This window comes from Thunnus albacares, chromosome 1 (assembly GCF_914725855.1).
Source record: "Thunnus albacares chromosome 1, fThuAlb1.1, whole genome shotgun sequence".
NCBI lineage: Eukaryota > Metazoa > Chordata > Actinopteri > Scombriformes > Scombridae > Thunnus > Thunnus albacares.
The window spans coordinates 40,301,046-40,313,205 of record NC_058106.1 but is presented as its reverse complement, the minus strand read 5'-3'; the positions used below and the strand labels follow the sequence as shown (position 1 = coordinate 40,313,205).

The following is a 12,160-nucleotide window of genomic DNA, read 5'->3' as shown; positions in this document are numbered from 1 at the left end:
CAGGGTTAGGGTCAGGGTTAGGGGTCAGGGGTTAAGGTTATGGTCAGGGTTAGGGGTTAGGACACAGTTAACAGTTAATAAATTGTTTATAACTCACTATATAAGCAGATAAAAGTTGTGGTAAACAGTGGAAGAAGTATTGAGATCTTTAGAAATACCACAGTATAAAATACACGTTTACTTTTACAAGTAAAAGTCCTGCATTAAGACAGAATGAATGAATGAATGAATGAATGAATGAATGAAATGTTATTATTGTGTCGTGTATATAACTGCATGTCCAGCTCATGTCTCCATCTTATAGCTCTGTTCTGTGTCCTGCAGCGTAGTTCACGATGGAGGAAACATCATAGAGTTTGGTTTATGTAGACGATCATTACACACTTTCAGTTTGTTAATAACTGATCCCAAAGCTCTCGCAGCAGAGTCAGCGAGGGACCCGAGTCCAACCTCACAGGTCATAAATTCATCCAGAAAGAAACCCAAGTATTTATCTGCACTAACATATTCCAAACCAACTGAGCCTAAACTAATTCTTTGTGTACTTCTTTGCATACTTTCCTTTCTGAAATGTTTTATTTGTGTTTTGCTCTGATTTATTGCTAATCTCCACTCATAACACCAGAGATGAACCGCAGTGATTCTACGCTGTAGGTCAGTGGTGAGCAAACAGCAGGAGGGTTCTGGGTTCGAACCCGCGGGCCTGTGTGGGTTCTCTCTGGTACTCCAGCTTCCTCTCACAGGTTAGGAAGCTAATTAGTGACTGTAAATTACCTGTAAGTGTGAATGATTGTGTGTTTGCCTTTGGTGATTCTAGTTCTAATAATAGTTGATACTGAACGTATATGATCAATACAGACTTGTTTCTTTCTGAATCCATTCTGCTCATTGACAAGATACTGTGTAAGCCAGTTGTTCAGTAGTTTGTAAACTGATGCCTCTATTGATGGGATTATATCAAGTTCAAAACACATCTGAAAAGATAAAATAAGACCTGTAATTTACCTTATTTACTTTGTCTGCAGCTCTTTAAACTTCTTCCACAGTGATGTCGAGGTTCAGAGATGTATGTGGGTTATTTCCTGGTGTATTCACAGCCATCACTTTATAGCACAAATATCATTTAAGAACACATCAATCTGCAGAATCTTTCTCCTGTTTACTGAGCGCTACCTGCCACTGTTCACAGTATCATTTCCATCAGGGTTCTCTTTGATTTCTTAGTATTTATTTATATAAAACTGTTGTGGGATGTTTCTTTGTAATCGATCCTGCTGTGATGTTGCTCCTCGTCTGAACTGCCTTTTGTGGATCCGTATACTCTTACAAAAATAAACTGCTCAGTGGTTCCTCACATTATATTTCAGTTCTGCTCATTTCCCTACACATTATATCACCAATTATCAATATTAATTTGTGTTTCTCACATCTTTCTAATTTACTAATAAGACAACAGACGACTTAGGTTGTCTGTAGTTATCTGTATTTTTTCTTCCAGGTTGGTACTTTCCTGAATTTCTTTAACTGACCTCCTGAGCTCAGCGTTCAGGGATCCGTACATGTTGTCCATCTTTGTTTACAGTGTTGTCCTTCTTTGTTTACAGTGGCTTCATCTCCTTCAGCAACACGTTTGTTTCTTTTCCTTCATCCTCCGTGTTCATTGATTTTGCCACCATGGCAGCTATTTATCACGTCGCTTTGACGTTTGTTTAGTAAATTATTTATCTCGCTTTGTAAATGTTTATCCACCAGAATTCCATTTGAAACTTTCCTTCTTTGTTGTGGTTTATGAGTTTTGACTACATTTATTCACAGACACAAGCGCACACATGGTGCTGTGGTCTTGGTCAGTATTTATTATAACTTCTCCGATGAAGACACATTTTATATTATTACAGCTGTATTTTGCTATATTGTCATTGATTATCTGTTTGTACAGCAGCAAACACTTTAGTTATTGATTAATGCATTAATACACACTAATATCTACTGACAGCTGCATTATAGAGAGTTATTAACCATTTATTAACTGTTTATAGACTGATAATTGATACATTACAGTGTGTTATAAACCAGTTCAATCAATCAATCAATCAATCTTTATTTATATAGCGCCATATCACAACAGAAGTCATCTCAAGGCACTTTTCACATAGAGCAGGTCAAGACCGTACTCTTTAATTTACAGAGACCCAACAGTTCCCCCATGAGCAGCACTTGGCGACAGCGGTAAGGAAAAACTCCCCTTTAACGGGTAGAAACCTCAAGCAGACCCCGGCTCTTGGTGGGCGGCCATCTGCTTTGACCGGTTGGGTTGAGAGAGAGAAAGAGAGAGGGAAAGGGGGAGGGGGGACAGAAGAAAAACAATGACAACAACAAACAACAACAAACACAAGCATCAATAGACAGGGAAGGATGCCATCAGGACTGTGAAGGACCGCGAAGGTTCGGCCCGGGAGTCAGGTTTTTCTGTGAGATGAGAAAGCACAAAGAACTCCGGGGAAGAAGCAAAGTTAGTGACATGCATTGATGTTACATGAATGCATACAGATGGAGAGGAGGAGGAGGAGAGAGGAGCTCAGTGCATCATGGGAAGTCCCCCAGTAGTCTAGGCCTATAGCAGCATAACTAAGGGCTGATCCAAGGCGAGCCTGGTCGGCCCTAACTATAAGCTTTATCAAAAAGGAAAGTTTTAAGCCTACTCTTAAACATAGAGAGGGTGTCTGCACCCCGGACTGAATCCGGTAGATGGTTCCATAGAAGAGGAGCCTGATAGCTGAAGGCTCTGCCTCCCATTCTACTTTTAAAGACTGTAAGGACCACCAGTAAGCCTGCATACTGGGAGCGCAGTGTTCTAGTGGGATAATACGGTACTATGAGCTCTTCAAGATATGATGGTGCCTGACCATTAAGGGCTTTGTCAGTTAGAAGAAGGATTTTAAATTCTATTCTAGATTTTACAGGAAGCCAATGTAGTGAAGCTAAAATGGGAGAAATGTGATCTCTTTTTCTAGTTTTAGTCAGAACACGTGCAGCTGCGTTCTGGACCAGCTGGAGAGTCTTTAGAGACTTGTTAGGGCAGCCTGATAATAAGGAATTGCAATAATCCAGCCTAGAAGTAACAAATGCGTGAACTAGTTTTTCTGCATCTTTTAGGGACAGGATGTGCCTGATTTTTGAGATATTACGTAAGTGAAAAAAGGCAGTCCTTGAAATTTGATTTATGTGGGAGTTAAAGGACATATCCTGATCAAAGATAACTCCCAGATTCCTTACGGTGGTGCTGGAGGCCAGGGTAATGCCATCCAGAGCAGCTTTATCATTAGATAATGTGTTTCTAAGGTGTTTAGGGCCAAGCACAATAACTTCAGTTTTATCTGAATTTAGTAGTAGAAAATTGCAGGTCATCCAGGTCTTTATGTCGTTAAGGCATGTTTGGAGTTTGTTTAACTGATTGGGTTCATCTGGCTTCATTGATAAATATAATTGGGTATCGTCTGCGTAACAATGAAAATTTATGGAGTGTTTCCTAATAATATTACCTAAAGGAAGCATATATAAGGTGAATAGAATTGGTCCAAGTACAGAACCTTGTGGAACTCCGTGTCTAACTTTTGCCTTCATGGAGGATTCATCATTAACATGTACAAACTGAAATCGGTCTGATAAATAGGACTTAAACCAGCTTAATGCAGTTCCTTTAATGCCAATTAAATGTTCCAGTCTCTGCAAAAGGATTTGATGGTCAATTGTGTCAAATGCAGCACTAAGATCTAACAGGACAAGTATAGAGACAAATCCTTTGTCTGATGCAGTTAGGAGGTCATTTGTGACTTTCACCAGTGCTGTCTCTGTGCTATGATGCCTCTAAATCCTGACTGAAAATCCTCAAATAAACTATTGTTATGTAGAAAGTCACATAACTGATTAGAGACTGCTTTCTCAAGGATCTTGGATAGAAATGGAAGGTTAGATATAGGTCTATAATTGGCTAAAACACCTGAATCAAGAGTAGGCTTCTTAAGAAGAGGTTTAATTACAGCTACTTTAAAGGACTGTGGTACATAGCCTGTTACTAAAGACAGATTGATCATATCTAGTAAAGAAGTGCTCACTAAGGGTAAGGCTTCCTTAAGCAGCCTAGTTGGGATGGGATCTAAGAGACAGGTTGATGGTTTAGCTGAACAAATCATTGAAGTTAGTTCAGACAAGTCTACTGGAGAAAAACAGTCCAAATATATGTCAGGATTTACTGCCGTTACCAAGGTTCCTGTGTTTGGGGAGAGAATGGTGCCTGTTGAGGGCAGGAGATGGTTAATTTTGTCTCTAATAGTTAGAATTTTATCATTAAAGAAGCTCATAAAGTCGTTACTACTGAGAGCTATAGGAATACATGGATCAGTAGAGTTATGACTCTTTGTCAGCCTGGCCAAAGTGCTGAAAAGGAACCTAGGACAGTTTTTATTCTCTTCTATTAATGCTGAGTAATAGGCAGCTCTGGCATTACAGAGGGCCTTCCTATATGTTTTAAGACTATCTTGCCAGACTAAGCGAGAATCTTCTACTTTGGTGGAACGCCAAATCCTTTCCAATTTTCGCGATGTTTGCTTTAATTTGCGGGTTTGGGAGTTATACCATGGAGCTAACCTCTTACGTTTTATTATCTTCTTTTTTAAGGGGGCGATGGAGTCGAGTGTTTGTCTTAGTGAGCCTGCAGCACTATCAATAAGATTATCAATTTGGGAGGGACTAAAGTTAACATAAGAGTCCTCTGTAGTATTGAGACATGGCAGTGAATTCAGTATTGACGGAATTGCTTCCTTAAATTTATCTACAACACTATCAGATAGACATCTAGTGAGGACATTTTTATCTAATGGTGTGTAATCCAGTAATAGGAATTCAAAAGTTATTAAAAAATGATCTGATAAAATAGGATTTTGTGGAAAAATTATTAAATGTTCAATTTCAATCCCATAAGTTAGAACAAGGTCTAGGGTGTGGTTAAAACAGTGAGTGGGATTATTTACACACTGAGAGAAGCCAATTGAGTCTAATAATGAGAGAAATGCAGTGCTGAGACTGTCACTATCAACATCCACATGAATATTAAAATCACCTACTATAATTACTTTATCTGTACTAAGGACTAAATACGACAAAAACTCTGAGAATTCAGATAGGAATTCAGAGTACGGGCCAGGAGGACGGTACACTATAACAAATAGAACTGGCTGTAAAGTTTTCCAGGTTGGCTGAGAGAGACTAAGAACAAGGCTTTCGAATGAGTTATAATTAAATTTAGGTCTAGGGTTGATGATTAGGCTTGAGTTGAAAATGGCTGCAACTCCTCCTCCTCGGCCAGTGTCTCGAGGAATATGAGTATTAATATGACTGGGGGGAGTGGATTCATTAAGGCTGACATATTCTTCAGTTATTGTCTATACTGTTATAATTTATATATAATTTAATCTTTAACCCTTTCCACTCAGCCCTGGTTCCCAACATTACCAGTGTTCATTTCAGTCCAATGTTTCAGTTCATCTGTTAATTTATCAGTGAAGTTACACAAATATTAGAATAGAAAAGTTTAAGTTTGTGTTTCATGATGTTGTGTTTTGTTGCTTCAGTCCTGCTGTGTTTTCAGTGTGTGATGTTGGAGCAGATCGATCAGGTGTTCAGGTGTTCTGTAGGAAAGGTAAAACTGTTCTGTAGTAAATGATCTTCTGTTAAACTCGGTGTCCTCATGGCTGATCAGAGATAAATTGTGTTTGTCAGCAGTAACACAGAAATTCTACATTAATGTTGTTCTGTGTGTCACCTGAGCAGGTGAGGCTGATGCAGCATTCATGTCATATGGGACGGATGGGAAAGATGAAAAAGATTTCCATGTTCACAACTTGCAAGCATTGAATGGGAGTTGTTCCCATAGTAACCCCGTTAAAAAGATGTTTCAGGTGTTTGTGTACCACGGATCAGTCTCTTCTGGTTTATGTCTTTATAGTTATTGATGTTTAGTATATTGATATTATTGATATATAGTGTACATGTCTCTCTATATATATGTTTTTATAGATCTTCTGGTTTATATTTCGCTTCCTGCCGTGTCTTTACTTTACTTAGTTACAGGTTAACGTGTCTGTGTGAGTCGTTTATTTCTCTTCAGTTCAGCTGAGAGGAAAAGAAACTCAGGTTCCACCGAGATTTGAACTCGGATCGCTGGATTCAGAGTCCAGAGTGCTAACCATTACACCATGGAACCATGTGACTGTAGGGGGCGGGATTCATTAAATTTAACTGTATACACTGATATATTTATTGATGTTTTCAGTGGATTATAATTTAAAACCCAACCGACACGAGCCATTTGGAGGATTAAATCCGCTTCCGGTAAGAACCGATTCTGTATTTGAAACCGGTTTGGTCTGACGTCACATCATCCCGAAGCTTCAGTTACAGAAGAAAATAAAACGTTTAGTTCAGAAGTTAAACTAACGAGCTGTTTGATTAGGAACCATCTCCGCCATCTTCGTTAACGTCACACGGTATTAACGTTACGTAACGTAACGTTAGTATCACTAAAGAAACACGATCAACGTAAAGTTAACGTTCATTTAATTAAAGTTCAGAGATTCTGAAAGGATCATTTTTATCACATGAAGGAAATTCTTTCGGCCTTCGGATGACAGCTGAAGAGTTCCTCCAGTACAGACTGCTGGGATTCCTCCAGTCCAGTGAACATTGTTTTACTGTAAGTTAACTTTCAGAAACATGTCCAGTACAACATGTTGATGGTTTGCACTGAATGTCAGCTGTGAGTAATCAGATCCTTTACTCAAGTAAAAGTAAAAAGACTGCAATGTAAAAATACTATGTTACAAGTATTATTATATAAATGTAGTTAAAGTATTTAAAGTAAAATAAATTCGTCCCCTGTGACTCACATAGTAAATTATTAAATAAAGTACATTGTTGATACTGATGCAGCATTTCACTGTTACAGATGGTTGAGGTGGAGCCAGTTTGAACCTCTGCAGCTGACGGTCCTGCCTCCCGCCACCAGGTGTCAGTGTAACACAACAAACAGTTACCTGACGGCAGACAGGTGTAAAACAACAGTCACCTGACGGCAGACAGGTGTAAAACAACAAACAGTTACCTGACGGCAGACAGGTGTAAAACAACAAACAGTCACCTGACGGCAGACAGGTGTAACAACAAACAGTCACCTGACGGCAGACAGGTGTAACAACAAACAGTCACCTGACGGCAGACAGGTGTAACAACAAACAGTCACCTGACGGCAGACAGGTGTAACAACAAACAGTCACCTGACGGCAGACAGGTGTAACAACAAACAGTCACCTGACGGCAGACAGGTGTAACAACAAACAGTCACCTGACGGCAGACAGGTGTAACACAACAAACAGTCACCTGACGGCAGACAGGTGTAACAACAAACAGTCACCTGACGGCAGACAGGTGTAACAACAAACAGTCACCTGACGGCAGACAGGTGTAACAACAAACAGTTACCTGACGGCAGACAGGTGTAACACAACAAACAGTCACCTGACGGCAGACAGGTGTAACAACAAACAGTCACCTGACGGCAGACAGGTGTAACAACAAACAGTCACCTGACGGCAGACAGGTGTAACACAACAAACAGTTACCTGACGGCAGACAGGTGTAACACAACAAACAGTCACCTGACGGCAGACAGGTGTAACAACAAACAGTTACCTGACGGCAGACAGGTGTAACACAACAAACAGTTACCTGACGGCAGACAGGTGTAACACAACAAACAGTTACCTGACGGCAGACAGGTGTAACAACAAACAGTCACCTGACGGCAGACAGGTGTAACAACAAACAGTTACCTGACGGCAGACAGGTGTAACACAACAAACAGTTACCTGACGGCAGACAGGTGTAACAACAAACAGTCACCTAACGGCAGACAGGTGGATCGACCTGTTTGTCTCCTGCAGGAAGGAACTTTTTTATTATTGAAACATCGTCAAAAGGACAAACAAATCAGACATGGAAGAGACGTTAAGACATAACAATTTTATGTTTTTAATTTTATTATGAAGTATTTATTTATTTATAATACAAATATGAATGTTAATATTAATAACAATGATTAAATTAGATAAAACAGCTTTATTAATCACCAATGGAGAAACTTATTTGCCACCAAATCAACATACAAACAACAAACACACAGACACTGTATCACAGAACACAACTAATAAATAACAGGTTTGATAATCAGCTGAAAGCTGCTGTGGATCTGGACCACATCTAACAGTCTTCTTTAAAAAATCATAATAATGTTATTATGTGTTTTCTTTATATCTTATTTACTAAAAAATATATTTATGTATATATGTAATATTTATTATTTATTTATTCTAACATTTATTTTAATACTAGTATTAATATAATTGAACTACACATTTCTCATGTTGCTTCATCAGATTGATGAATCTGATGAAGCAACATGAGAAACACTAAGTTAAATCCTTTTGTTTTAATGAAATAATGTCAGTATGACGCACTGCTTCAGTTATTATTATTTATTTAATCTAACATTTATTTAAATACAAATATTAATATTACTATGTTTTTTTCTTTTAATCTATTTAGCTAGAATATATTTATTTATTTATTTGCAGTTATTCTTATTTGTGTTCATTCACCACACGTTCTGTTTATGTTGAAACTTTCGGCTAATTCTATTTTTAATCTTAAATCTGCTGCCGTTCTGTTTTCTTCTTTACCGTCTTCTGAATGTACTTTACATTAATGTATCTGAATATGGTCGATAGAATCTTTTTCAATTTGAATTTGACATTTGGGGCACAAGAATTATTTAGAAGGCCGAAGAAAAGAAAAAGAAACTAAATCTAGTAAACTATCATCATCTCCCTCATATTTTATGTCATTCTTTCCGATATTTAATGTGATGAATATAAAATCTTGCTCATTTTCCACAAAGGTGGGAAATAAAAGAAACCAACAACCAAAACCGCCACAACACTTGTGTGTGTCAGAGCTGCAGCAGACTTCTGCCATGTTTTATATAAACACAGACAGCAGAAGAAAGTGGCTGATATTAGATTCATGTGTAACTGAAGCTGAGGATCCATGCAGGAAGCTTCCAGGTGACGATCCAGCAGACAGTAACGACATCGATCTGCCTGAAGTGACGGAAACATGAGAGGCAGAAGCACTTTAACAGGCGTCAGCTCTGCAGCTCAGACATCCATCAACAGTCAGTCAGGAAGACTTCTGTTTGTCTCCGAGACAACAGGTTTTATCTGAATCTTAATTTGAGCTTGATGTAGTTAAAGTATTGCAGTAAAAGTACATAAGTATTATGAGCTTGATGTAGTTAAAGTATTGCAGTAAAAGTACATAAGTATTATGAGCTTGATGTAGTTAAAGTATTGCAGTAAAAGTACATAAGTATTATGAGCTTGATGTAGTTAAAGTATTGCAGTAAAAGTACATAAGTATTATGAGCTTGATGTAGTTAAAGTATTGCAGTAAAAGTACATAAGTATTATGAGCTTGATGTAGTTAAAGTATTGCAGTAAAAGTACATAAGTATTATGAGCTTGATGTAGTTAAAGTATTGCAGTAAAAGTACATAAGTATTATGAGCTTGATGTAGTTAAAGTATTGCAGTAAAAGTACATAAGTATTATGAGCTTGATGTAGTTAAAGTATTGCAGTAAAAGTAGTGGTTTGGTCCCTCTGACTGATATATTATTATATATGACATCATTAGATTATTAATAGTGAAGCATCAGTGTTAGAGCAGCATGTTACTGTTGTAGCTGCTGGAGGTGGAGCTAGTTTACACTACTTTATATACAGTTAGCTAGTTTAGTCCAGTGGTTCCCAACCTAGGGGTCGGGGCCCCTCCAAAGGGTCAGCAGATAAATCTGAGGGGTGGTGAGATGATTAATGGGAGAGGAAAGAAGAAAAAACAAAGTTCTGATACACAAATCTGTTTTCAGTTTTTGGACTTTTTCTCTAATCTTTGATTTTTGCTGAAATATTGGATCATTTGAACATTTATTGAAATGAAAGCATGTGAGAAGTTTAGAGGGAAAAATCACTATTTGGTGGAGCTGTTAACAACTCATAGACATGTGAAATGTGACCCCGACTACACACTGCTTTTTGTAAGACGTCAAAAGCCAAAAAGGTTGGAAACCACTGGTTTCATCTTTAACAATGTGTTGTATTTTAAAAGCTTGTTATATTATCCATTGTGTCAAATCTTCATCTGAAAAGTAACTAAAGCTGTCAAATAAATGTAGTGGAGTAGAAAGTACAATATTTCCCTCTGAAATGTAGTGGGGTGAAAGTATAAAGTAAGGAGTTTTTAGTAAAATGTACCTTTATTATTATTAGAGAAGTGAAGTGATATTTAGGAAAGAAAATGTGGAATATGAGATAAATAATTTGGTTCATGATGTCCAGTTTATATAAAGATTTATGTTCTTTTGTGACACTGCAACTGTATATTTATTGTTTTATAATCCCAAAGCTGGATTGATCTCGTATTGGGCCCAAGCGGCAACCTCCAGGGCTGAAAAGTGAAGCCAATGCGGAAAACCTGCATTCCATCTAATGGCCAGCAGGGGGCGACTCCGCTGGCTGCAAAAAGAAGTCAGATTGTATTGAAGTCTATGAGAAAATGAGCCTACTTCTCTCTTGATTTATTACCTTAGTAAACTGTTTCCTAATGAGTTTATGATCTCAGTTGGTAGCTTCAAGTCTTCCTCAATACAGCATGATGTTCATTTTGTAAATTATGGTCCCATTTAATTTAAATTTGACAATAAAGCAGCGTATGCTTTAGGGCGTGGCTACATTGTGATTGAAGAGGCGCTACCACGGCGACAACATCGCTTATGTAACGTAACCATAGGCCTAGCTGCTGCTATTCCACGGTGTGTTTTCAGTTCACTAAAGTTAATTGAACATTGTGATTGCCTAAAAAAAAGTCTTGTTCAGTGTTTGGTTTTAATAAAAGACCCATTAATGAGTCGGATGATTAGTTTTTCCAGTCAGTGCATTTTGTTTTAACGGTTTTAGGCCTGTTTTTTGCTCGCAAAAAGTAGCATTAGCATTAGCATGCTTACTGTTAACCATAGATTGTAAATGCACTGTGCTAGCAGAACTAGCAGCTAGCGCTACGGTCAGCGCAACCCTCCCGTCCAAATATGGTCACTTCTGGCTCCAAAAATCAAACATGGCGACAGCCAAATCCAAGATGGCGACGGTCAAATCGCTACACTCGAGGCTTCAAATCGACAGTTCGCAAACCGATGGGTGACGTCACAGTGACTACGTCCATATTTTTTACAGTCTATGATATTGACCCCCACTATACACAGTAATACTCTATTACATGATTAATCAATTGACAAAAAATTACACAGCAACACTTTTCTCTTTGTTCCTTCAGTTAGATGTTGTTCTCTGTGCAGTTTGTTTTCACATTCATCTGCTGAAGGAGGAGATGATGATTTGGGGATTTTTAAAGTCGTAATTATGCTTTTTTTACTGTTTAAAACATATCAGGCACACTTGATCTGGTGCAGTAGGGGCAGCTCTTGTTAAGGTAAATAATGACCTTCTGCTGACAGATAACTGCTCGATTTTAGTTCTTTTAGATTTAAATGCCGTATTTGAGACAGTCGACCACGGGATCCTCTTACATCGCTTGGAAACTTGGGAAGGACTCAAGGGCTCGGCTCTCAGCTTATTACATTCATACCTCTCCAACAGAACTTTTTCCGTTGCTCTGGGTAACTCTACTTCCTCGATGGCCCGGTCGAGTTGTGGTGTCCCTCAGGGTTCTGGTCTTGGCCCCCCCTGTTCTCTACATACATGTTGCCTCTCAGCCATGTTATTCAGAAGCATGACGTGCTTTACGCTCAGTTATATTCAACATCGAAACCCACAGATCCCAGCAGCCAAACAAATCTTACAACTTGCCTTTCTGGTATTAAATCTTGGACATCCCAACACTTCCTTAAATTTAAGGATGATAAGTCTGATGTCATTCTGTTCAGTCTCCCAAACTTCAACAGCTCTTTTGGTGCTAATCTGGGTGATCTGATGAGT

General features: G+C 38.4%; 1 protein-coding gene and 1 non-coding gene across 2 annotated transcripts in view; both read right to left on the bottom strand.

Moving 5' to 3' along the window:
* LOC122986857 (NLR family CARD domain-containing protein 3-like) overlaps positions 1–12,160 on the bottom strand; it is a 934,102-nt gene that overhangs the window by 222,336 nt on the left and 699,606 nt on the right. The window lies entirely within an intron of this gene.
* Positions 6,191–6,262, bottom strand: trnaq-cug. Its single transcript has one exon. It is a non-coding gene; the product is annotated as a tRNA-Gln (tRNA).